General features: G+C 41.2%; 1 pseudogene; it reads right to left on the bottom strand.

The window, feature by feature from the left end:
- Positions 1-1,137: 1,137 nt before the first annotated feature.
- On the bottom strand, positions 1,138-15,672 carry LOC110730715 (annotated as a pseudogene).
- Between the last annotated feature and the right edge of the window lie 9,397 nt (positions 15,673-25,069).

The following is a 25,069-nucleotide window of genomic DNA, read 5'->3' as shown; positions in this document are numbered from 1 at the left end:
AGCCACTGCTACATCCATTTCATTAGGAATTTATGATCTTTTAACAATACCTTCTAAAGGACGGCTAGTCCAAGATGCTAAACAACAAAGTTTTCTTTTTGAAAAAGACTTTCATTATGGAAATGTGCACGCGGTAAAAAAATACGTCAATCCATTGAGGTATGGTATTCTACAAGTGAATATTTGCGACAAGAAATGAATCAACTTTTTAGGATGACTGACCCTTATAAATCCACTCCATATAATGTATTTTTCGGGAGCTAGAGGAAATGTGTCTCAGGTATATCAATTAGTAGGTATGAGAGGATTAATGTCGGATCCACAAGGACAAATGATTGATTTACCTATTCAAAGCGAAGGACTCTCTTTAACAGAATAGATCATTTCTTGCTACGGAGCCCGCAAAAGAGTTGTGGATACTGCTGTACGAACATCAGATGCTGGGTATCTCACGCGCAGGCTGGTCGAAGTAGTTCAACATATTGTTATACGTAGAACACATTGTGGCACCATTCGAGGTATTTCTTTAAGTCTGCGAAATGGTATGATGTGATGCCGGAAAGATTTTTTTATCCAACCATTAATTGATCTACAGTTGGTGATCTACAGTTTTATTTTACTTTGCAAGTGATCTACAATTGGTGCTTCCGGTTCCCCGACCTCGGCGCGTTGACCAGGAGCCTCCTATCCTTGCGGCAGGTGCCCCGGGGTCCGGTCGGTCGATGGTGCAGCGGAGGAATTTCCCTCATTATCTGAAGGGAGGTTTTTATATTGCCTCCAACTTCCTAAGCCCGAGGAGGATGCCTCATTCCTGTTTGGCCCTTGGTATACGCTCGTCGCTTCCGAGCTTGATGCTTAAGAAGAAGACGGAAGAGTAATAAAAAAAAAGGACTCTTAAAAAAAGGACCACATTAATACATGTGATCATTATCGACCTTCCTTTTGATCCTAAACCATATGCTATAAACACAACGATGAGACCTAAACAACTACGAAGGAAAGAATGGACTAGGGCAGTCATGTTTCTTAATTGACTAATTCATTCACTTCTCGGCTGGTTCTGAATGACTGTGAGCGGTCTAAACTTCGACCCTTCTTTCTTTGACCAAGGGAATACTCAACTAATATCATAAGTAAAGGTCTGTTCACATCGCAACTTTTAGAAAAAGAAACTACTAGACTAGACTAGTAGTTGAGTGCTCTTTGTTGTTCGGATCTTGACCGGGTCCGAGCTTCCCAAGCTTTATGCTGTTGGGGAACTCTGGAAGGGTCTTGCCACCTTCTTGATTTACTATATTTAAGTCTTTGGAGTACTTTGGGATTATATTCCGCGCTGAGGATTTGTGCTTGTGGGCTGGGGTGAATATTGCAGACCAGCGGATCTGGTAGTCGACAATAGTTCGGACTTGGTAAAGGTTGTCGCGGCACCTGTAGTAGGACAGAGGACTTATCGCGATGCCCGCGAACCAATTTACGATGTCTCCGTCGCTGACGTTTGTCAAGCAGGCCAAGTGGATTGGCCAGGGTCTTCTTCGGCTAATGAGACCTCGATCTCGAAGCCTTCGGAGTATCTTTTTGATAGGCGCTTCTATCTGTATGGGGAATTCGCTGCTGATAGATCTCGACCAGTGTCCCCCTCTTTCCCCCGCCGCCTTCCGACCCGCGAGAGTATACAATGACAACTTCCGGACACTCATGCCTGATCGCGAGACTTCCTGTTGAACATCCGATGGCACCTTGCTCTGACCTGAGCTATGCAACAACGAGATCTCCCTTGATCCTTGCCGGATGTGCTTGACGGTCTCCCATAATACGCTCACTTGGGGACTTCTTACTCTAGATGTGGAAAGACTTTCCGCTAGTTGAACCGCGTCCAGTAGACTCCTTGTTTTGCTCATCCCCTTCGTCAGCTGTTTGATCGGGATACTATTACCTAGGTTCCTAAACTTGGAATGAATGGCAGAGCGTAAGTGGCAAGCAGTTATATCGATACGGTGCTTTACCCGTAGACGCTTCTCCAGCTCTCGCAAGAATTGTATGGGAGTCGTCTTTGGAGGGACTTCCCGAATGACCGTACCGAGGAATTCTACCGTACTCCGTGCAGCTATTGTTGTTGATCCCGCAGAGCCTACCCAAAGGTTCAGGCCGGATTGTAGGAAGTGGGAAATACGTTTTTGTATTTCTATGAGAAGCTCTACGGCACCCACGATTCCCAATAGTAAGTCGTCGGCATATCGCGCGTAACAAATCCTTATTAAGTAATGGGTTTTTAAGGGCCAGATTACGGGCCAGGCCTTTCTCTGACCTGATAACTAGTATCGCTGCCTCGCCCAGCTCTATCAGTAGGCCCTTTCTTTTGCAATACTTAAAAAGGTCTCTCATGGCGCAATTATTATTACAGCATTCTCTACCATAGAATTCGGCCTTCGGGGTCAACCCGGCGGCTTCTATGAGATACGCAGCAAAAAGGAGGCTCGAGGGCTTGTTAAGGAAGGCTGCAAGGGCCGATGAAGGGGGAAAATGAAGGGCCTTTTCTGGTCCCCCCTAAGCCGGGGTGTGCTTGCGGGGAGGGTGTGCCACGACGAAACAAGGGAATGAAAGGCCGCTTTGCGTTGGATGCTTTTTACCCTATCCACAATGATGGCTCTGTTGTCTTGGGGAGCGTTGAAGCTTTCTTCTTCTCCAGAGTTTTCTTGGTCATCAATAAGACTTGTCTTTAATAGAACCGATCTGATTCTCTGAACAATCGGAATTTCGTACTTCTGTCGGATCCTCCCTATCTCCTGATCGAGATTGTGTAAGTAGATGTTGCCTGGTAGGGCCGATAGTATTACACTGTGTGGGACGGAGTAAGGGCCCCTCTCACCTCCTACGAGTCGTCCGGCAGAAAAGACTTTCTGAATGGAGTAAAAGAACTTGGGATCGTCGATCTCTTCCTTAAAGATTGGGATGAGTCGATATCATTCGATGGTGTGAAAACACTTCTTGATGTCGAATTCCAAAAATCAGCGAGAGGTTCCCCACTCTTCTTTGATCCGTCTTAGGGCCGAATGGCAGCCTCGACCCGAGCGGAAGTGCAATGTGTCTGGAAACTCGGGATCGTAAATGGATTCGGGTACTGTAGGGAATAATTTCAAGCCTTTAAATCCCACTAGCTTGAACCCCACTGTGATCATACACTAAAGTACGGTGGCGTCCAAAAGGGAAGAAGATAGAGCAAAAGAGTCGCCAACAAGTTTTTAAGGAACTTGTAAACCATTCACGAGGTGAAGGTTACACCCCTTAACGATCCAAGAGATCGTCAACTCCATAAGGTCTAGAACCAAATAAGGGTTCGGGGATGAAAGTACAAATCCAACCTAAAAGAGGTTGAATCTGCCCTAATAATAGGCCTCTACTTTATTCTGATCGTATTCATGTGCGCTTTTCTGATTAACATGCAATCAATAGGATAACCCTAAACCTGTTTAATCTATGTTGGTTGAATATTAATGATGCACAAATAAACTATTATTGGCGATCACTTGAATTATAATCACAATTAACCCTAAACAAGATTATTAAATATCTTATTTAAACATGCAATAAAGGTGTGATCAAGCAATAACAATAACGTATCAAGAAACATAATAAATAACCATAACAATAATTATAATCGTTATCAAAATAATAATAATAATAATAATAATAATAATAATAATAATAATAATAATAATCATAACAATTAAAGCATAATAAACATAGCAAGATCCTAGGCATGATACTAACAAGATTAATAACAAACCCTAGCATGTCACTAAACAATAAAAATCAAAGCTTTAACCCTAACATGATACTAACAATCATAAATATTAGGAAGAATATAGGAAGCATAGCAACAATCATATTTAATATTAAAAATACCCTAGACATGATACTAGGAACATCATAACATCAATAAAACAATTAAAATACTTAATTTGATGCTTCGTACCTCTTTCTAATAACAAAATACACACGTTAGTAACTTCAAGGAAAATAATAATCAAAGCAATTAAATTAAATAATCGAAAGAGAGATTTGGGACCAAACCCTCAGAAATTAAAACCTTTCACGTCTAGGGCGAAGGCAACTTCGAATATGGATAGGTGTATCTAGATCTTGTGAATGCGGAATTTTGTATGTAAACAAAGTAAGAAGAAAAAATTGAATGTATTAAAGAATGCTAATTAAACTTGTGAATGAGGAGAATTGGTGAATGATAGATGTAGATGATGAATGATGAATCGTCCCTGAAAACGGAGTTTTTAATACGATATTTATAGAGAAAATCAGCCAAAAAAGATAAATTAACAAAACAGAGTCTGACGCTCAGGAAACAGAGCTGGCGCCAACCCTGGCTAGCTGGCGCCAGGCGCCAGTGGCTAGCGTCTGGCGCCAAGCCTGGTTCCAGGCGCCAAGGCCTGGGGTTGGACGTCAAGATTGATTTTAGCTTGATTTTCGAAAATCTGATAAATTTCCCGTACTGGAGGATAAAATAATATAATTTCTTCGAAAATGCTATTTGATTTTGATTAAAACTCTGAAAGGTCAACAAAGTCAACTTATCAATGCTAATCGAATTAGGAATGAAAAGAACCTTCTAGAAGATTCTAGAAGACTAAAACCGTTCCTAATTGCATTAGGAATGATAAATCATATTAGGCCCTCCCCTAGATCATTGGGCCGTATATAAAGCTCAAACCGGGCCCAGTTTAGTAAATTGGCCATAACTTGCTCAATATTCATCAGAATTGGGCTTATAATATATCGTTGGAAAGGTCTTTGCAAGCCCCATCCAGCTTCACCACTATTGGACCCATATCATGGATCAACTAAACTGGATTGGCTGTTTTTCTTAAAATAAAGTTTTCAAAAAACAGAGAGAAGAGAAAAGAAATAAAAACTTTCCGCAACACTAGACCTTTCCACACTTTCGTTTCATTCGATTATGATTTGACGTGAAAGGTACTCATCACTGGGTTTGGTTTTGGGGAGACACAAATGGGTGTCTACAGAAGCCCCCACTTTGACTGAGTTCGGAGAAACGCAAGTTTCGAAAACAAAGTATCGATAGGGTCGGAGAATGATTCAGAACGTTCTGCGATCCTAAACCAATCTTGTAACGCCGATACCTGCAAAACTAGCATTAGTTAAACAGATAGAAGAGTTAAGAAACGCGTATCTTGCATCGTCGAGCACACGTCTCTGAAAGTAAACGATTGTTGCTGCTTTACTGTTTTGATGACCTCCTGCAAGCTAGAGAATGCCATCCCTCTTGAAAACCGCTACTCCCGTAACTGCTTCCAAATTAGAAGATTGCTTCGCCTGAAACTATCCTCCCCTGCATTGATAATATTCCACGTCCAAGAGAATACTATCGAAGATTGTTTCTCTTGAAACAATCCCCAACCGCATAGATAATATTCCACGTCCAAGGGAATACTTCGAAGATTATTCCTCTTGAAACAATCTTCAGTTGCTTGTGACAACTCTCCATAGTCCAGGGAACGCCACCTTGCTGTTTCGATGTTCACTCATCTCTGAACAAAGAGTTTCCTTTTGATATGTTCACGCGCCTCTGAACAAAGAGCTTCTTTTGGATATGATCTTCTGAATGATGTGTCCACGGGTCTCTGAACGAAGAGTTTAATAATGGGATGCCCACGCGTCTCTGAGCAGAAGAGCTTGAAAATAGGAAATGTCCACGCGTCTCTGAACAAAAGAGCTTGAAAAGGATTGTCCACGCGTCTCTGAACAAAAAAGCTTGAAAAGGATTGTCCACGCGTCTCTGAACAAAAGAGCTTGATTGATATGCCCACGTGTCTCTGAGCAAAAGAGCTTGAATGAAAATGTTCATGCGTCTCTGAACAAAAGAGCTTCGGTGCTTGAATGTTTGTTGCGATAATGTTCTGAAGAAAAATTTCCGAAGACCAATGTTTGTCGATCTCTAAAGCTCGCCTGAACTTTATTCCGCTAAATCCAGTATGTCGGTGTCTCCGTGATTAAGCGCTTTAAGCTAAGTGAGACGATCTTTCATCAGGTCGATCACTTATTGCGATTGTAATCAAACTGACTACTTAATCATGTCAACTTGCTTATAGGGGCTAACTGGCGTATTAAGGAACCCGAAATTGTTGTATGAGGTCAAAATCACCTTTCTGAGAGGCTTCGAGCTCTGTCGTTGCTGAGATATCTCTGGCGCCAAGAATTGGAATAGGGTCTTCCCTATTCTACTGCACCTGTAGTTATTTTTTACTGTAGAACTTTGCCAATATCTTTAGCCATCTTAGGGTTGACATAAGGCTTAAAATTTTCTTAGGCTTGACCTAAGTTTTAATGTTGCTTGACTCATCGACTTGACATGACTCAAGGTATAAACTTGACTCGCTGATTGACTGACTCGAGGTTGACTCGACTCAAACTGTTTGACACATGTGTTAGACTCAAATCAAAGTGAAACGACACGTGTGACTCATGACCCGTGTGTGCATAGTGTTGACTCAAAAAGCAAAAATTTTCCATCATTTTTGCGGAGGGTACCGACTTTCTCCCGAAAAAGAAAGACGCGAAAAATGAATCGAAGTGTTTGAAGGTGCATGTTGAATGAGCTTAGTCAAATGTCATTTGATACTATCTCTCAAGGTGCAAGGATTAATCCATCCTAGGCTATCTCAATGGTTTACTCAATGATGAAAGTATTTGGGTAACTTAGGCACGGAGGCTAAGCACTGCATACTTTGTGATGCAATGATAATTATGATTGATGAGTGAATTTGATATGACAAGGCATGCTTCAACGTTGTGTTAAGATTCCATGACAAAGGTTCCTAAGGGAAGTATATTTGGTCATGTATCTGCGATGTGTGTGAAAGTGACACTAAAGTTAGGCCGCAAGAGCTAAGTATGTGGAGATATATTATTTTTAGAAGAGCCAAATAATGGTGACTCTTTAGGCTAGGTAAGCTAATGATATGAGGATAAAGCCCCCAAGTCTAGCTCTAAGTGAATAGGGATGAGCATGGGAGATCCCTTGATATGATCATGGTGAAAGTGTGTGAATGTGAATGTGAATGCATGTTTATTACGGCCGCACCTCGATGTGAAGTTGCCTACGTATCTGTTAGGAATCAGGCCGAATGTAGCTCTAGCCAAAACTCGCACAAGTGTGTATACCTCAAAAAGGTCTTTTTAAGGGTTGCAACGTGGTTAGGATAAAGGTTATAGAAAAAAGGGATAAAGGCCCAAGACCCTAGATAAGCCCCCAAGGTGTGCAACCTTGCTTTTGAATCTTTGTATTTTTATACTTGAGTTTTTCTACTCTTTTTTACTCATTTTTATCTTTTGCTTTAGCATCTATTTTATTTTTATAAGTGTGGGCAATCCCGATCATGCGGTCTATCACTCACTTGGCATTCATGTTTCTCAGGCACGGTATCGAGCACTCGATAAGAGACGCAATCTGAGACGTGCTCATATCAAAGATATTTTCATATCAAAGACATTGGAACACTTGCCCTTTTGTACACTTTTATTTATTTATTTTCTTATTTTTAATCTTTTGAAATCACTCATGCTTTTTTAGAATTGCATAAGTTGCACACCATCCCATCCCAAGGTTAGGTAGATGTAGGTTGAAAGAAGAAGGGTCTATCGTTAGACGAGGCTCAAAGTGGTTTATGAAGAGAGGATTGTATATTAGACGGGTGAAAGGAGATATGATGTGGCTATAAGGGGTGCCTCAATTCATTGGTATACCTTGTGCTTAATTCGACATAATTTTTTTTTTTATTTTTTTTTTTTATGCAACATAATGAAATGATCATATATAAGGAAATAAATGCTCATTTTTATTAAAGTAAAAGGAAAAAAGACTACAAAAATAATCTAAAGGAAAAGAAAAGGTGCCTATGCTAGACTTATTGAGGAAAGGGTAGATAAAAAAGAAATAGAAAAAAGAGGTCACAAAATCTTGTCGTTGAAGCTCGCCTCTTGTCTTGTGTTGTTTCCTTTATCATCACTCGCTCTTCTTGTTAACTGGAGGTATGGGAAGCTTGTTGTTATCAATCAAATGTTGGATAGCCTCCTTTAGCTTCCAACAACTCTCAGTAGTATGACCCCTACCTTGGTGGTACTTGCAGTGTTCGTCTGGATTCCAACTAGGAAATCTTTTATTAAGTGGGGGATCTTGGATAGGTCCAATAGGAGTAACGAGTCCTTTAGCATGGAGTCGATCGAAAGCATTATCGTAGCTAATTCCAATAGGGGTAAATTCCCTTTTCGGTTGCTTTCGATTACCCATGGCTAGGATCTCGCTAAGGTCGAAAGTACTAACACTATTACTAGAGTAGGTATTTTCGGAAGAAGAAGGATAGTCGTTCTTCTTCCCTTTACAGCCACTGATACTATTGTTACTAATCTTCGCCTTCTTGTCGCGCGGAGGAACATGAAGGAGATTTGAATAAATGAGATCTTGAACACGATCTTTGAGGGCGAGACATACTTCGGTGGTATGACCATGACCTCTATGGTATCGACAATAAGAAATTGGATCCCAATTGGGAAATCGTTTTTCAGGTGGAGGGTCTTGACTGGGACCAATGGGGTGGATAAGATCTTGATTGTGAAGACAGTGGAAAGCTTCATTGTAAGTCATTCTTATTGGTGTGTATTCTTCAATGGTCCGTTTTTCTTGTGGCTTAGGAGCATTGGGTTCTTCATTAAACCATTGGCGAGAATTTTGTTCAATGGCCATTACCCGATTTGCTAATCCTTCTACCACATTCAAGAGCATGGCAATGACATCTTGCAGTTTTCGAATTTCCTCTTTTAGACTTGACGAGTCTTCCTTGGTATTATCTAAGAAAAGACTTTCATCCTCCTCAATTATGGCCACTTCATCAAGAGAGGTCATATAAGCTGTCTCGATCATAGGCTCTCCTACAGGTGTGATAAGAAGTGATGGATCAAAGGATGCTTGGTCATCTTCGATGGCTAGAATCTCGGAAGTTTCATTATTATCGATCAGATCTTGAATAGCTTCTTTGAGTTTCCAACACTCTTCAATGTCGTGACCCTTTCCTTGATGATATTTGCAGTGCTTATTAGGGTCCCACTTAGGTGGCCTAGCTTTTGGAACTGGGTCTTTGATGGGCCCTATGGGCATGACTAGTCCTTTGTGATGTAGCTTCTCGAAAGCCGTTTCGTAACTCATACCAAGTGGAGTGAACACTCTTTTTGATCTCTGGATTCGTGGTTTAGAGGCGTTCGTGGCATGTACTTCATTAATGGGAGAGGAAGAAGAAGGATGGTCGTTCTTCTTTCCTCTCGCACCATTATCTTTCAGAAGGTCATCTTCAATGTCAATGTCTATATTATAGACAGCTTTGAAAGTATCTAAATTGTGTTGGTACTTTAAGTGTTTTGAATAATTCCCTTGGAGATTCTTGATAAACATACTCACAGATCATTTTCGGTAGGAGCCTTGACCATATTAGCGGAAGTTCCCCTCCATTTATTGAAGAAAGAAGTGAACCCTTCGTTTTCCTTTTGTTTTAACATCTCAAGTTGTCTGTGGTCTGTTTCGTCTTGGATGTTGCACTTATATCTATTTATGAAAGCGTTTGTTATCGACTCCCAAGAAGAGGTTTTTTCTTTCTCGAGGGAAAAGAATCATTGTTGACAAACGGTTTCGAGAGATAGTGGGAACAGAGAGGGGAAGACTTTCTTATCGATACCCTTAATGCTCATGATAGTTTCGAATGCTCTTAAATGAAATTATTGGTTATCAGTTGCTCTGAATTTTGGGATGTAGTTGGTGTTGAACTTATGCGGAAGGAGTTCCTTGTCCAGTGTGACCCCTTGTGAACTCATGCCCTGAAATTTATAGTCACTAGATAGTTTGCTTAGACTCTCTTGCATGAGGTTCATCTGTTGTTGCTTCACGGGGTCATCGACCCTAAGTGCGAGAAGTTTCAGTGTCTCAGTCATAGTAGCCAGTTGGTTCTTAAGATCATTGACTTCTTCTTGAGTTGCCATTATCTTCTTAGCCTTCCTCTTTTGACAAATCGGTTTATCAAAAAGTGAGACTTGAATAAAGAGGTTGTCTTTGATTAGTCGCCCTTCTTTCCTCGACCAAGTAATGTGGAAAAGGAATTTGGGGGTACTTATTGTTAATTATTTGACTCAAACTTTATTCGACATGCAATGAATGGAGGAAGTGAAGAAAGATGGAAGAATGTGAAGAAGACTTAGATGGAGGGATATGAGGAATTAGGAGTAGAATGTACCCCCAACTCAAATGAAGGAAAGACCGACTCATGCATGGACCTAAGACATGGTCATGGTGACATATACTCAAAGTGTGTACTAAGACTAGTGAGTGTAGATGGTGCGTTAACACTCGTGTCATGACCATGTGGTTAAACTATGTGACCAAGACTCGATTAACGACTCGAAAAGGTGTTATTGACCACGAAAATTAACCGAATTAATTAGCAAACTGGTTAATTAGATCTTAGGTGATGACTCGACTAATAATCCGAACTGTCGGCCAAGAGACAGGACTGGCATCACACTGTGGAGCTTGGCGCCAGAAAACATTGCTGTCGTCAGGCGCTACACTCCATAATGTGGCGCTACAGCTCAGACCTTGGCGCCAATAGTGGAGCTTCGGTCTGGGACTGTTTTCGGTGTTATTAGTCAACAGGGGTATGCCTAAAGTCGTACTAGATCAATTCCGATTAAAATATTAGACTGTATTGACTCAAATTAAATAATTATTTAATTAATTAGGCAAAGTTTTTTAAGTCATTAATTTATTTAGTCTCAACATAAGTCAACAAACGGTTAAGAGAAACATAGAATATATATGCACAACAAATAATGCACAATTAGTCAAGTAGGCACAATATGATGCAATGAGTTCGCAACCTAACCATGGCTCTAGTTCTTTAAAGTTCGGGATATGGTTTAGTCAAAGAGGGTCCATGGTTAATTGTCAGGATGCATCGCGCGGAAGCCTAACCGTGAAGGGTTGGCGCGAGTGGATGGGACACCGCGAGCTTTAGAAAAAACTCGCTTCCTTGGTTTGGTGAATTCAACATCTCGGATGTACCCTTTGTTGCACGGAGCGTTCAATCGGGTAGATGGAGCATGAATTCCCAGAGGGTTATGTCCATATGTAGAACACATATGGGTTTCAGAAAAGTGAGAAAAAATTCAATCAGGAAGTAGGATCGAGCAAACAATACGAAAAACTGGTCGAAATTAGAACGCATATTTCTGGCTCGGTATTGGGGGAAATTGGCGCCAACAAACAGAGAATGGCGCCAGATTTTAACTGTAGCGCTTGGCGCCAATGCTGGCGTTTGGCGCTACAGCTAAAAATCTGGCGCCAAGCTCTGGCCCCTGACGCTACTTCCCACATGCCTCAGCAGCTTTCTGTGCTCGATAAAATCTTCCAGTTTCGCGCGGTGTTATTTCAGTCCTAGTTGTGAAAGATATTTCTCAAATTTCCTACGTGTAAAATCCTATGTTTTTGACTCATTACGGATGGTTTTTCTAATGAGATCCTTTTTATGTATATGACAATAATATTAATCAAAATTACGCACATGAAATACTTAGAACTTTTCGAGTCTCATCCACTCATTCTAAATCATTGCCGAAACAAATTCAGGAATTAAAATAGAAATCCTCCCCAGTGGAGTCGCTAAAAACTGTAGGGAATAATTTCAAGCCTTTAAATCCCACTAGCTTGAACCCCACTGTGATCATACACTAAAGTACGGTGGCGTCCAAAAGGGAAGAAGATAGAGCAAAGTAGTCGCCAACAAGTTTTTAAGGAACTTGTAAACCATTCACGAGGTGAAGGTTACACCCCTTAACGATCCAAGAGATCGTCAACTCCATAAGGTCTAGAACCAAATAAGGGTTCGGGGATGAAAGTACAAATCCAACCTAAAAGAGGTTGAATCTACCCTAATAATAGGCCTCTACTTTATTCTGATCGTATTCATGTGCGCTTTTCTGATTAACATGCAATCAATAGGATAACCCTAAACCTGTTTAATCTATGTTGGTTGAATATTAATGATGTACAAATAAACTATTATTGGCGATCACTTGAATTATAATCACAATTAACCCTAAACAAGATTATTAAATATCTTATTTAAACATGCAATAAAGGTGTGATCAAGCAATAACAATAACGTATCAAGCAACATAATAAATAACCATAACAATAATTATAATCGTTATCAAAATAATAATAATAATAATAATAATAATAATAATAATAATAATAATAATAATAATAATAATAATAATCATAACAATTAAAGCATAATAAACATAGCAAGATCCTAGGCATGATACTAACAAGATTAATAACAAACCCTAGCATGTCACTAAACAATAAAAATCAAAGCTTTAACCCTAACATGATACTAACAATCATAAATATTAGGAAGAATATAGGAAGCATAGCAACAATCATATTTAATATTAAAAATACCCTAGACATGATACTAGGAACATCATAACATCAATAAAACAATTAAAATACTTAATTTGATGCTTCGTACCTCTTTCTAATAACAAAATACACACGTTAGTAACTTCAAGGAAAATAATAATCAAAGCAATTAAATTAAATAATCGAAAGAGAGATTTGGGACCAAACCCTCAGAAATTAAAACCTTTCACGTCTAGGGCGAAGGCAACTTCGAATATGGATAGGTGTATCTAGATCTTGTGAATGCGGAATTTTGTATGTAAACAAAGTAAGAAGAAAAAATTGAATGTATTAAAGAATGCTAATTAAACTTGTGAATGAGGAGAATTGGTGAATGATAGATGTAGATGATGAATGATGAATCGTCCCTGAAAACGGAGTTTTTAATACGATATTTATAGAGAAAATCAGCCAAAAAAGATAAATTAACAAAACAGAGTCTGACGCTCAGGAAACAGAGCTGGCGCCAACCCTGGCTAGCTGGCGCCAGGCGCCAGTGGCTAGCGTCTGGCGCCAAGCCTGGTTCCAGGCGCCAAGGCCTGGGGTTGGACGTCAAGATTGATTTTAGCTTGATTTTCGAAAATCTGATAAATTTCCCGTACTGGAGGATAAAATAATATAATTTCTTCGAAAATGCTATTTGATTTTGATTAAAACTCTGAAAGGTCAACAAAGTCAACTTATCAATGCTAATCGAATTAGGAATGAAAAGAACCTTCTAGAAGATTCTAGAAGACTAAAACCGTTCCTAATTGCATTAGGAATGATAAATCATATTAGGCCCTCCCCTAGATCATTGGGCCGTATATAAAGCTCAAACCGGGCCCAGTTTAGTAAATTGGCCATAACTTGCTCAATATTCATCAGAATTGGGCTTATAATATATCGTTGGAAAGGTCTTTGCAAGCCCCATCCAACTTCACCACTATTGGACCCATATCATGGATCAACTAAACTGGATTGGCTGTTTTTCTTAAAATAAAGTTTTCAAAAAACAGAGAGAAGAGAAAAGAAATAAAAACTTTCCGCAACACTAGACCTTTCCACACTTTCGTTTCATTCGATTATGATTTGACGTGAAATGTACTCATCACTGGGTTTGGTTTTGGGGAGACACAAATGGGTGTCTACAGGTACCATTCTGATCGCCTCTTTCATGATCTTTTCTATAGGTAGAACTACTGTGAGCGGTCTAAACTTCGACCCTTATTTCTTTCTTCATATTGTAAAGGGGAGCAAAGCTCGTTTTTTTGCTCCCTCTATTGATAGACAATTTCATTGCCTGCCGTCGTTTCAGTGACTTATGGGGCTTCCCTCAGCTTAATCTTTTTGGTTCTTAAGAAGGGTCGCTACCTCTCCCAGGACCAGAATGATTACCCCTGCTCGATGGGTCTACATCCATCCCTGAATGTCGTCGGGTACTATTCACTTCCCCGCCATTCTTGTAACCGTCACCTGTAATCCGCGCAGGTGTGTCCGCACCCCCCTGAGTGGACGAGAAAGAAAGGATTTCTCGGAGCAACCCCCTAGGTTCCAGACCCAGGAGTCAACTTTCCCGTATGAGCATTCGGTACATGTTTAAGTCCATGGAAGAGTGAAAGGGTCACCACTACTGAGGATCTCCTTCCTAATCTTAGATGGGTCGTCTGAGGGTTCGCCGCGGTTCATTGCTGTGCTTACACACTAGGATACCCTTCTCCAAAAGCTCCGCAGGACCACCTACCACTAGTCTTCGGCCGTAGAGGTTTATTGCACAAAAAGGCCGGGACGCAGGCTCCCGAAGAGGGAAGCCCAATGAATGTCAGATGCAAAGCCCCGCACCTCATTAAGATCATATTGGCATACTCTCCTAAAAAAAAAGAGCAGACCCCATTGAAGGCGAGAGTGAGGTACAACAAGGCCATTTCTGTCCACCGCCCTTCTCACGAAGCCGTACGTGGACGTTACCGCTCATACAGCTCCTAGCCAGCAAGCAGTTAGCCTTCCTCTACAAAGAATGGAAGTGTGGATGAATCGACATCAAATAGAGGAATTCGGGTTTTCTATTCATAAATATAAATAAGATGACAAGAGCACCCATTTCAGAAAAACCTAAAGATCTCCTCCCCCCCTTTTTTTCTCTTTATCATGTGGACCACTTAGACAATAGAGTCTGACTGTAACAACTAACACTTTTCTGTACCATCTTAGCCTTGCCCCTATATTCTTTTTGTCAGGGCACGCCTTGATAGCTGTTAGAAGAAATCGTACATGAAACCGGACGTACTTTATCTCCCAAACTAGCCAACCCAGCCCCATGGCTGTGAGAAGAATAAAGAAGAGAGGTGGCAGGGCCATCAAGTCTCTTGATGGCTGGAAAACAAAGCGAAAAAGGAAGTAAAGCGAAGAGAAGAAAAGAAAGATCCATATTTTATAAAGGAGAACTGCTGAGATCACCACAGACCCATTCTCGATCAAGGAACTAAAAACGTTTCCAATACCTATATCAGCTCCCACTGAAGCAATTGTAGCAGCTCCGGATGAAAGAAGAATAAGGGTATTAAGTACTCCATACCTATCATTGCATATTAGAATATAGAAAGTAAAGAAGAAGAGGCATAACCAGAAGAATTGTGTGAAATAAGTAAATTGATCCAATTGAGGCATAAGAATGTTTGATTTTAAGTGATACTCCCCAGACAGCTTCACTCCGTCAAGCCTCTAGAAATGATGCGTAAAGTGGAAATAGGTGGTTGTTGACCAACAACGGAATGGGACAGCTATTGCTTACGGTTTCCTATTCTATAGCTATAACGAAGGAGACTCCTCTTTTGAGGATGCTTGGGTCCTGCAGTGGTAGAACCTCGTGAACCGGGCGTACTACTTCTCAACCTTCTGTAAACCTTTCTTCTCTATACGAAATTTTTGATTCAAAGTCTAAAGCTCAAGACTTGCTTTATGAGACTGAGAAACTTTCTTTCTCATACGAGAACAAAGCACTTTCACCGGCTGTTAGCTTTCCTTTCTCACAATAGATTCAAGGGGAGCATTAGAAAAAATGTAAGGCTGGCAATTGCCACTATAACTAAACTGGCTTTAGCAGCTGAAGTCCCAAGAATCTTTCCCCTTGCTTTCCTTGTTAGCCCAAGATCCATCCTTTAAAAAGCGATTGCTGTTACGAGACTTTGAAATAAGTCACTGACTTTTGGTGTAAGAGACAGAGACAGGGGCTTAAGATGGCTTAGACAGAGAAAACCGCTGGTTCCTCTCAAGCTAAGATGCCTTCAATTCATACCCCCGGGTTGACTTTCCGCTCTGGTCTCATCAGTATTATAGACCGAAGGCTGTTGTCTTAGAAAGGGTGCAACTAAGCCCTAATAGACAAAAAGAAACCAATAGTTGAAAACCAATACTAAGCCCCTTGCTAATCTAATTTCCTTCTCTCTCTTCTGTATTAGATAGGCTTAAGGGCTCTACTCAAGAGAGGGGTGAGTGATCAAGGCTGACTTGTGTAGGAGAGAGGTCTGTTGCATAAGTGCCGCGCGGGCAAGTTAGCTAGGCAAGCTAGAAGTCCGTGACATTTGGTATCAAAGCGAAGTTGTGATTAGAGCCATGGCATCCTCAAAGGTTACTGACCCAAGGCCGTCTGACGATCAACCGAAGAAGAGGTCCAAGTCTAGAGAAAAAGAGACTAGGACATGTCATTGCTGCAAGAAATCTGGCCATTTGAAAAAGTACTGCTACTCTTGGAAGAGAGACCAGGGTAAGATGCAAAATTCACAAAAGAAGGGAGATGACAGGAATACTGCAGCAGCCGTTTCCAAAAGTGATGATGAGGTGACTTTGATTTGTGCAATCAGTGAGTGTCATCATGTTGAGAGTTCTGACACAGAGTGGCTTGTAGATACAGGAGCTTCATACCATTGTGTTCCTGGAAGGGAGTACTTTATGAACTACCAAGCTGGTTTCGTTCCGGCGTCTATACTAGACGCTACTGTCTCTTCGATACTGGGTCGTAAGACGACGTTATGAAGCTCTTAGCTACTTCGCCTATCGGCTCAGCTCTAAAGATCCTAAGTGATTGAGTGAAGGAAGTATGCGTTATTCCCCCAGTCAATCTCTTTCTGGCGCCTGGTACTAAGTTTCTATATAAATTATATATATAAAAAGATAGATTTTTTTTTTCTTACAGCCTTTGATCCAGTTTACAGTGAAGAGAAGATATTCCCAGCTCAGCCTATTGCAGTTTGAGGGTAATCCCTTGCTTGTTCGCTGCAACAAAGGAGATACCTAAGGGAAATGCCTGACTCTATTCCGGACTTTATGCAAGGCCCGGGTATCGCTACATGGGCTAATAGGCCAAACCAACCCAGGGGAGGCAAAGCAACTAGACTTCAGGAGCTAACAGGAAATTACGGGAAATCCTAAATCCCAACCGAGCTACGAGAATCCCTCCTACTCCGCTCTTCTCAATTACTTTAGATAGGAAGCCCAGGAAAAAGACTTGAGGCAGCTAGGAGCACAGAGAATGGAGGACTTTTTCGGACATCAACAAAGGTGGGCGAGAAGGTGCTTACAGACCTTTTTATACCAATGGCAATGACCGGACCTTGGATTCTTCTTCAGTTGCTCGGACGAAAAGTCAACTATCATCTGCAAAAAAGAAATGGGAAATTGGGTCTACTTTCTTGCCAATCTTAACACCATGAATCTCGTTATTCCTCTCAGCCCTTGTCAGGAGCGTAGATAAACCTTCTGCACATAAGAGAAAAAGAGAGGGAGATAAGGGGTCACCCTACCGTAAACCACAACTAGCTTTCCAATTTATCGAGGGTTTACCATTAACCAAGATCGCAAAAGTAGGAGAGGATACACATCTCATAATCAGCCCTACAAAAGTGGCGGGGTATCCAAGCTTATGTATCATTTGACCAAGAAATTCCCACTCTACCCGATCATATGCTTTACTCATGTCTAACTTAAGAGCCAAGTTGCCTTCACTCCCTGCGTCTATACTAGACGCTACTGACTCTAAAGATACTGAGCCCGTAGGGCATTAATCAGCTCTGTCGCTCCTGTGCATCTACTCTGCTTGAGTCTTCGCCCCTACCTCTTCTGTCATTACTATCTACACATTTTCTCACCAGAGGACAATGATCAGAGACACCAGGGTTTTGTCAACAGAGGCTAGACCATAAAAAGAAAGCCAAGAAGCATTACCCAATTTCAATCCTACTACATGTCCTATGGCGCCCTTCTCCTTTATTGCTCCGAGAGTAATAGTGACCAACACTAGGAAGTGAGGTTAAATCACCATCCTCAAGGAAGTCATTGTTTCAGCGTCACTCACTATAGAGCCATTCCATCTATCATTTGAGGCCAAAATAGAGTGTAAATCTCCTAAAAGCAGCCACGGAAGCTGATTATGAGGAGATAGAGTAAGCAGACCCCTCCACAGTGCCTTCCTGTCTTCAATGCTATGCAAACCATAAACAGCTGTGAAAAGGAAAGCAAATTTCCAGCCTTATCCTCCACCTTACAATTCAGCAATTTGTAAAATCTGAACCTGACAATCCTGAGCCACCCATCCTACCAAAATTCTCCCCTTAGGGGAGCAAGAGTAATTATTAGCCTAGGTCCACTTAGGCCCTAATTTCTTCTGTACCTTATTATCTATTAAGGATTTCACTCTAGTTTCCACTAGAGAGATGACAATCAACTTATTAGCATGCCACATCTTCCTCACCTCCACCTGCTTTCTCGGGTCATTGAGACCTCTCACATTCCAAGATCCTACAATCATAAAGAGGAATAAGGATTCCCGTCAAGGTCTACCTCCTCCATGTAAACCCCCCCATAATCTCCTGTAAGTGGCCACAACATCAGGGCCTTCTTCACATTGCTTCTCTTGAGCATCAGGGGCCACCTCAGGGACATCCGCCTTTTTCTTAGGAACCCACATCTTTTTGAGGTCTTGGTCTGAGCCTGGTTCTCAGGGGAAACATGCCCCACCAACTGGCATTTCTCACAAAAAGGTGGAAGCCAGTCATATGTCACTTTCTGGTAAAAAACAAGCCCATTAGGATCCTCAATCTGTACAACTTTAGGAAGTTCCTGAGTGACATCCAGTTCAATAAGTATCCTGGCAAAGGAGACTCTCATCTGCTTGGTGGTACACTCATCTTAGAACAAAGGGACTACCAAAACACTCCCCATTCTACTCAAAGAATCAGGTGTCCAACAATTGAGAGGGAGACTAAGAAAGCGCACCCAGATTGGAATCACCCTTAAAACCTCCTTGTGAAAAGAAAAATCCAGAGTCCATTGTTTAACAATTATAGGTTTACTGTTAAATGAATGAGGGCCTCCATATAAGAAATACCTCAGCCCTATCATCAGTACTAGCAAAATGAACCAGGAAATAACCAGCATCATGTAAAAAGACCCTAGGTTAAGCAACATGACTCCATTCTGCAGCAATATAACGCATAATTGCACCAATAGACGGGGTATCACCAATAACATACATGATTCAAGCTCTAGCCCATACTTCAGACAACTTATAAACTTAGTAAGCTTAGCAACTGAACATCCATCACGCATTTCAGGCGAAATAAAAGAAAGAGAAGCTCCCTTCGAGGACTGTTGAGTTTATTACCTGAAAAAAGCCGAGACCAACCTGAGCACAAGTGTCCGGCACCAGAGGCACCTTACCCTGTTCTGGTGGTACTGTTCCATTGGACGCAAACTGCTGCAGCGTTTCAAGCTCATTTTAGCACCATGCTGCAACCTAGACCACCCACCAACAGAGTTCACCACATTCCTACATTTCAGGATTTTCTTTAAGACCCAAGAACATTTCTTGGGAACAGGAGCAGTCCAGCAATCCCTATGCTTGAAATAGTAAATGTGAGCCAAAAGTTACTTAGGCTTCTATCAACGCTATGAAGCAGCAATTACCTTAAGTGTCTTAATATATATTACCTATGCTTTTATGTAGGGGAGGTTAGGATGGCCATGGAGAAGGGTGATTTCCATCCTACATTCATCCTTACAAACTTATTGTTCAACTGTTGGAAAGGGGGAACACCCTCAAGCTGCTGAAGTGGAAGCTGCTGAGGTCCGACCTCTTCCATGCAATGGGGCTGTTGTTTCACCTTTGGAGTAGGTGTGCGGTACTGGCCAGAATGATGAGTCTGATGATGAGAGCTCTGATTGAAGGTAGGGTCTGTCATGACAGGAGTAGAGGCTGTATTAGACAACTCAATGCGCTCTCTCTCTTGTCTCTTGGCCCTTAGATACTCCCTAGCATCCAAAAAGGTCTGGGAAACCTCCCTTCGTGGCACTATAGGTACGGTGTTAGACTTGGTTTTCTCAGTCATCTTCTTCCAATCTATCGTAGGTAACTTCTTTGTTGCTTTAGCAGACTTCTTCTTAAGGCTCTTGAGGCTTGCCTTCTTGGCTGCCCCATCTTCGCTTGGTCTGATCCTGTCCCTTGTGAGTAGGGGTGGACTTGGCAACCAAGTCCTTCACCTGAGAGACCAGAGACTGCCTGAATTCAGACATGAAATCCTTGAGTTGGGCCTTGGTCAGGAGAGGGGGCAGGGCAACAGCCTGAGTTTCCTTTTGAGAATCTCCCGCCTGGGTGGCCTGTCCTCCTCTAGGGAGGGGGTCTCATCTTCTGCCTCATTAGAGGCGCAGTAGAGGCCCTATGAAGTATCTTCTCTCCATATGGGACGTGTGCTGCCATTGTATAGTGTCTTCCCCACAGATGGCGCTAAATGTTTCGGGGTAAAATGGATTTATATTATTAATTAGGAAGGCTCAAATACAATGCTACAAAACTTGTAATACTAATCAAAATATTCATTTATATTTCAAGAATACTCCACAACTGAAGGAATCTAGAGAGAGAAATACAAGCTCTAGAGAGAGAAATCTAGCTTCTATTGTATGTGAAATTCTGCCCCCAAATGAGAGTAAATGAGGCCTATTTATAGGTTTTTGGGATATGTGCTCATGATTGAGCTGGCTTCAGGATCGTGCCAAGTGTCGCAAATCTGTGCGTTGCACCTGTTGGGTTGATGGGCTTGTATTCCTTCATCCATCCATTTTCATCCAACCAACAATGTGCTGCCACGTGTCAGCATCTCACTGGTCTTATTGGAGCTTCTTGCCTTGCCATATGTCATAACGCCATTGGTCCACGTGTCATGGGTATTTTTATCCATAACACGAGTGATCAGATACTCCAGGAAGCAAATAATCCACCTCCAAGAGAGAAGACTTATGCATCCAGCAATCATTAGCATGACCATCTCCTTTACCTTTACAGTCGAGTAACTACTAGTACGGTACCTTAATCATATTGCAGATAAAGCGACGTTTCACTTCTCATATAGAATCATCTATGGTATGACCACTCATCCTGCAGTGATCACACCATTTATTGCTTTTCTCCTCCTTTGTTTCTCTTCTCTGATAGTTGTTATTACCAGAGTTGCTTCTTTGCTGAGGATAGCTCATTTGTTGCTTTCCCATTGCCAAGGAACTAGCTTCCACCGTTGATCCCATGAAACCAGAAATTTCCTTCTCTCAAACTGCAAAACCAATGGATCCATGCCTATAATGTTCTGTTTTTGATTCTCATATCCCTCATTCAGTCCCATGAGAAAATCGATCACCTTGTTCTTTTCATCTCTCTCAATAAGTTCTTGAGCATACTACATGAACACTTATTAAAAGCCCCACATGTGCATTTTGGAAATCCCTCAAGACTAGCAATTTTATCCCAATAACTCTGAAGCTTACCATAAGAATCAGAAACACTCATGTTGTTTCAAGTCATTCAACTCTTTCTGAAGCATGTAACATTCTGGGGCATTAGACTGACCATACATCTCACTCAATTCATCCCAGTTTCTTCTTTGCTCCTAGCGCTAATTTGACACTTCTGCTCCAATTGTTGTAGTTCTTTCCATTGAAGATGATGATTCCAAAAGGTGTGTTGAAGTTTTCTGAACTTCCCAGGTAATAAGGATCAGCATATGGTACCACCATAGCCTTCTCGTTCTTCTCACCATCCATGGAGAAAAGTTTTCTCAATTCAAGACTCAAATCTGAACTTTGTGCAGTTTCTGTATCCAGATCTCACCAAGAATGAAATCCTTTATCAAAGGATTGTATCTTCAAATGAAAAAAAAAACGTGTTTTGAAAGAATCTCAACAAGAATCAGGCCTGGATTGCTCTGATACCATGTTAAATTCCACACTCAGATTAACAAAATGAATGCACAAAATTGACAGCTTGATATTTCTACACAATCATTTCTTACTTCACTGCAAGAAGGAATACATTGAAAGCGACAAGCCCCTTATACCACACAAGGGGACTTGGACTCCTAGTACGTACTCTACGTGATACACAGACAAATAGAATAGCCGGACTACGGTAGGAATGAACTGCTGCTGGCAGGACTGGGGGTTAGCACATATTCCATAGATCGGTCTTAGAAAGAAAACAAAGCCCGGGTTTTCTAAAACCTTTGGGTCCTACTCTGAGATGAGAAGTCGAAAGACAGAAAGAGAATTGCCTCTTATTCGTACTCGCTCGCCTATGAATGAGGCAGGTGCTATAACCGTTCGTGAGCCATACCCATAGCTCTCTCACTACCGATAGAAAGGGAAAGTTTTGATAAGGAAAGCGTACTCCTAGACTAGTATATCCGTGTATTCCCTATCGAGAACACGAAAGACATTATTAAGACACTAGAAAGAACTCGCTCTTACCACCGGACGGATACGAGCGCATACAAAATAGATCCTATAACAATAGCCTCCAAGCGACCCCTTCGGAAACCCCCTCTGACTCCTATAAAGCAAGTGCAATTGAAAGATTCTCGTAAGTGACCAGTGAACCTGCTACTTGCGCAGTTGCTAAAACGTGAATCGCATCTCTAAAGTGAGAAGGATTTTTTTTTTGCATTTCCTTTTCGATAGCACAAGTACAGGTCTGGTGCGCATAACTGATACCAGCCATCCATACTCGGAGAAAGGGACCGGAAGAGCCTATTTGTTCTCATTCAATGTCTGTGGGTATCTTCTACTCCCCGAAAGATGGTAGGACAGCCAAATCCCCTCTTTAAGGCACCTAGGATTAGTACTCTCGGGCATTACCGGGGGACGCGGCATATCTAGGACTTTTTTACAAAAGAAAATAAGGATATCTAAACCTTTTCGATGCCATCTCTTTCGAAAGAGGTTCGTATGGGCATCTTCGATGAGAAGTCGAAAGCGCTAAGTTCGGAAATGCTGTTAAAAGATGAATCCTCCTCGTGTGCGTGGCTAGCTGAACGACGCTTCGCACCTTCCTCTAAAGTAGTTGATTCTCTAAGACATTTGGCATAAGATAGACTCTTCTAAGGTAGTTTACTTACTTCGTGCTTGAAAAGCATTAAGGCCCGACTATTCTATTAGTAAAGCTCGGATAACATAGTATATAGGACTTAGACTATGAAAGACTGTGATTGGCGATAGGTTCACCTGGGAGAGATAAGGGGTCAAAGAACGTTTGGATTGGGATTTTTGTAACCAATCTTGGGCAGCTAAGTTCCCCCAGGTTCAGGCTTGGAATTTATTGAAGTACGGTTCGGATCACAACTGCAGAAGGGCCAAGAAGACCAAAATTAAAGAGCAGAGCTTCAACAAGAAGAGCATGAGATGCACTTAGGACGATGTCGTGTACATGGTGGAAGACACCTGACGGGGAGCCATGCAAGAAGAAGAACCGAAGGAGAGTTACTAAGCTAAGCTCACTGGCTAGCCTGATCAGGAAAGAACCCAAGACATCAACCTCATGGAGATCCAGAAGTACTTTCTTGATGATGAAGATCCTATTGAATCAGAAGAGAGTATCAAACCCGCTGATCCTGAGGAAGAGGGTATCATTGAAGCAAGTCCATCTTCTCTATTCATAGAAAATCTTCCAACTTGGCTGGCCGATTGCTCTCTTTGAATACGTTAAGGGCTCACTCCGTTCAGCTTCAGATTGAAGTCCTGATTCACCAATCTCTAAGTAAGCAACCTTATCTAATAAGAAAGGGACTCGTGCTCGCTGCTTTTCTCGTCTATGGTTTCTACCATGACTCAAACTGAATCGGGAACAGAGATCGGGATGGAATCACCTTTCCTTCTTCGTCTGCCTAAGACAGAGTCCCGCTTTTCTAAGAGAAGAGGGGGTGGACTACTAAAATGTATCTTCTTTTTCTATGTTATTCATTGGTCGGTCTATCGATCGTAGAGGAATGCCCACGGTCCTGCCTTTGTTCCAACTAGGCCTTTGTATCTTTTTTTTGGGCTCAGCTGTTCAGTGGAAAAAAGCTACAAAGGCCTAGTTGGAACAAAGGCAGGACCGTGGGCATTCCTCTACGATCGATAGACCGACCAATGAATAACATAGAAAAAGAAGATGCATAGAAGAACAAAACTCACTTCATATATCCCTTTTCTACTCAACCCAGAAATGTGTTCTACGCTGTTGAAAGCTAGATCCACATGAGGTGTATAATGCATAGATAAAAAACGCCAGTCACTATCTGAATGACTAAACAAATCCCAGCTAACGAACCGAATCCCCACCAATAACTAATATTGCTCGGGGTTGGATAATCTATCAAATGCCGATTAAGTGTGGAAAATATGGGTTGTTTAAGAACAGAGAATTGTTGGTTTCTTATACTCATTTGCTTTGCCAAGATTCTGATGGTGGTGACGGAGATACTTATTGCCACTGTACATCGCACCAAATTTTTAATTATGTATATATATAAATTTTTTTCATATAGGAACACTTCAAACTTAGTTCGTTCATCAAAGTCTATTCCAAGCACTTAGAAACCTAATTTCCGAGTCATATACTATTGTTATTGTTATTGATATTGTTGTAAAATTATTATTAATACTCTTATTTTTCTAAGAAGTTACCAATAATTTATTTCATAATATTACCAAAATGACTTTTATTTCAACATAGTGATTTTTTTTATTAATAAAACAACCACAGTATCTCTAATATTAGTGGTCCACAATAAATTAGTGTGAACCAGGCCCATTTAAGAATTTGTGATGCTATCAAAACATGTATTCTTAACTATTTACATGTAATTATATTTTTACTTTGACTAGTCGTTGGAGCACGCGCGTTACGCGTGCCCCCCTGACGGCTAGATAAGCAAATTCCGGGAAATTGTCTAATCGTAGCTATACTCGTATATTTGTTGATGTGGTTATGTAATATTAAGGCTTCTTTATAAGCTATAAGTTCGGATTTAGTTTATGTAAATTCGTTTCTAAAAGGGCTTGTAATTAATAGTAGTCATAATACATTGTGTAATAATATTTATGTTTGGGGCTGTGTTGTGTGATGGTGATTAGATTCTAGGTGTAGTAATGCGCCATTATTTTTTGCAAAAAGCAGTGTGCTGTATTATTGATTTAAATTAGGAAAAGCGAATTTATTGTAGGAGATTATATATTTGTGTCGTATAGTCAAAG

This window comes from Chenopodium quinoa, unplaced genomic scaffold, assembly GCF_001683475.1.
Source record: "Chenopodium quinoa cultivar QQ74 unplaced genomic scaffold, ASM168347v1, whole genome shotgun sequence".
Classification (NCBI taxonomy): Eukaryota; Viridiplantae; Streptophyta; class Magnoliopsida; order Caryophyllales; family Amaranthaceae; genus Chenopodium; species Chenopodium quinoa.
This window is presented reverse-complemented; position numbering and strand designations above follow the sequence as displayed.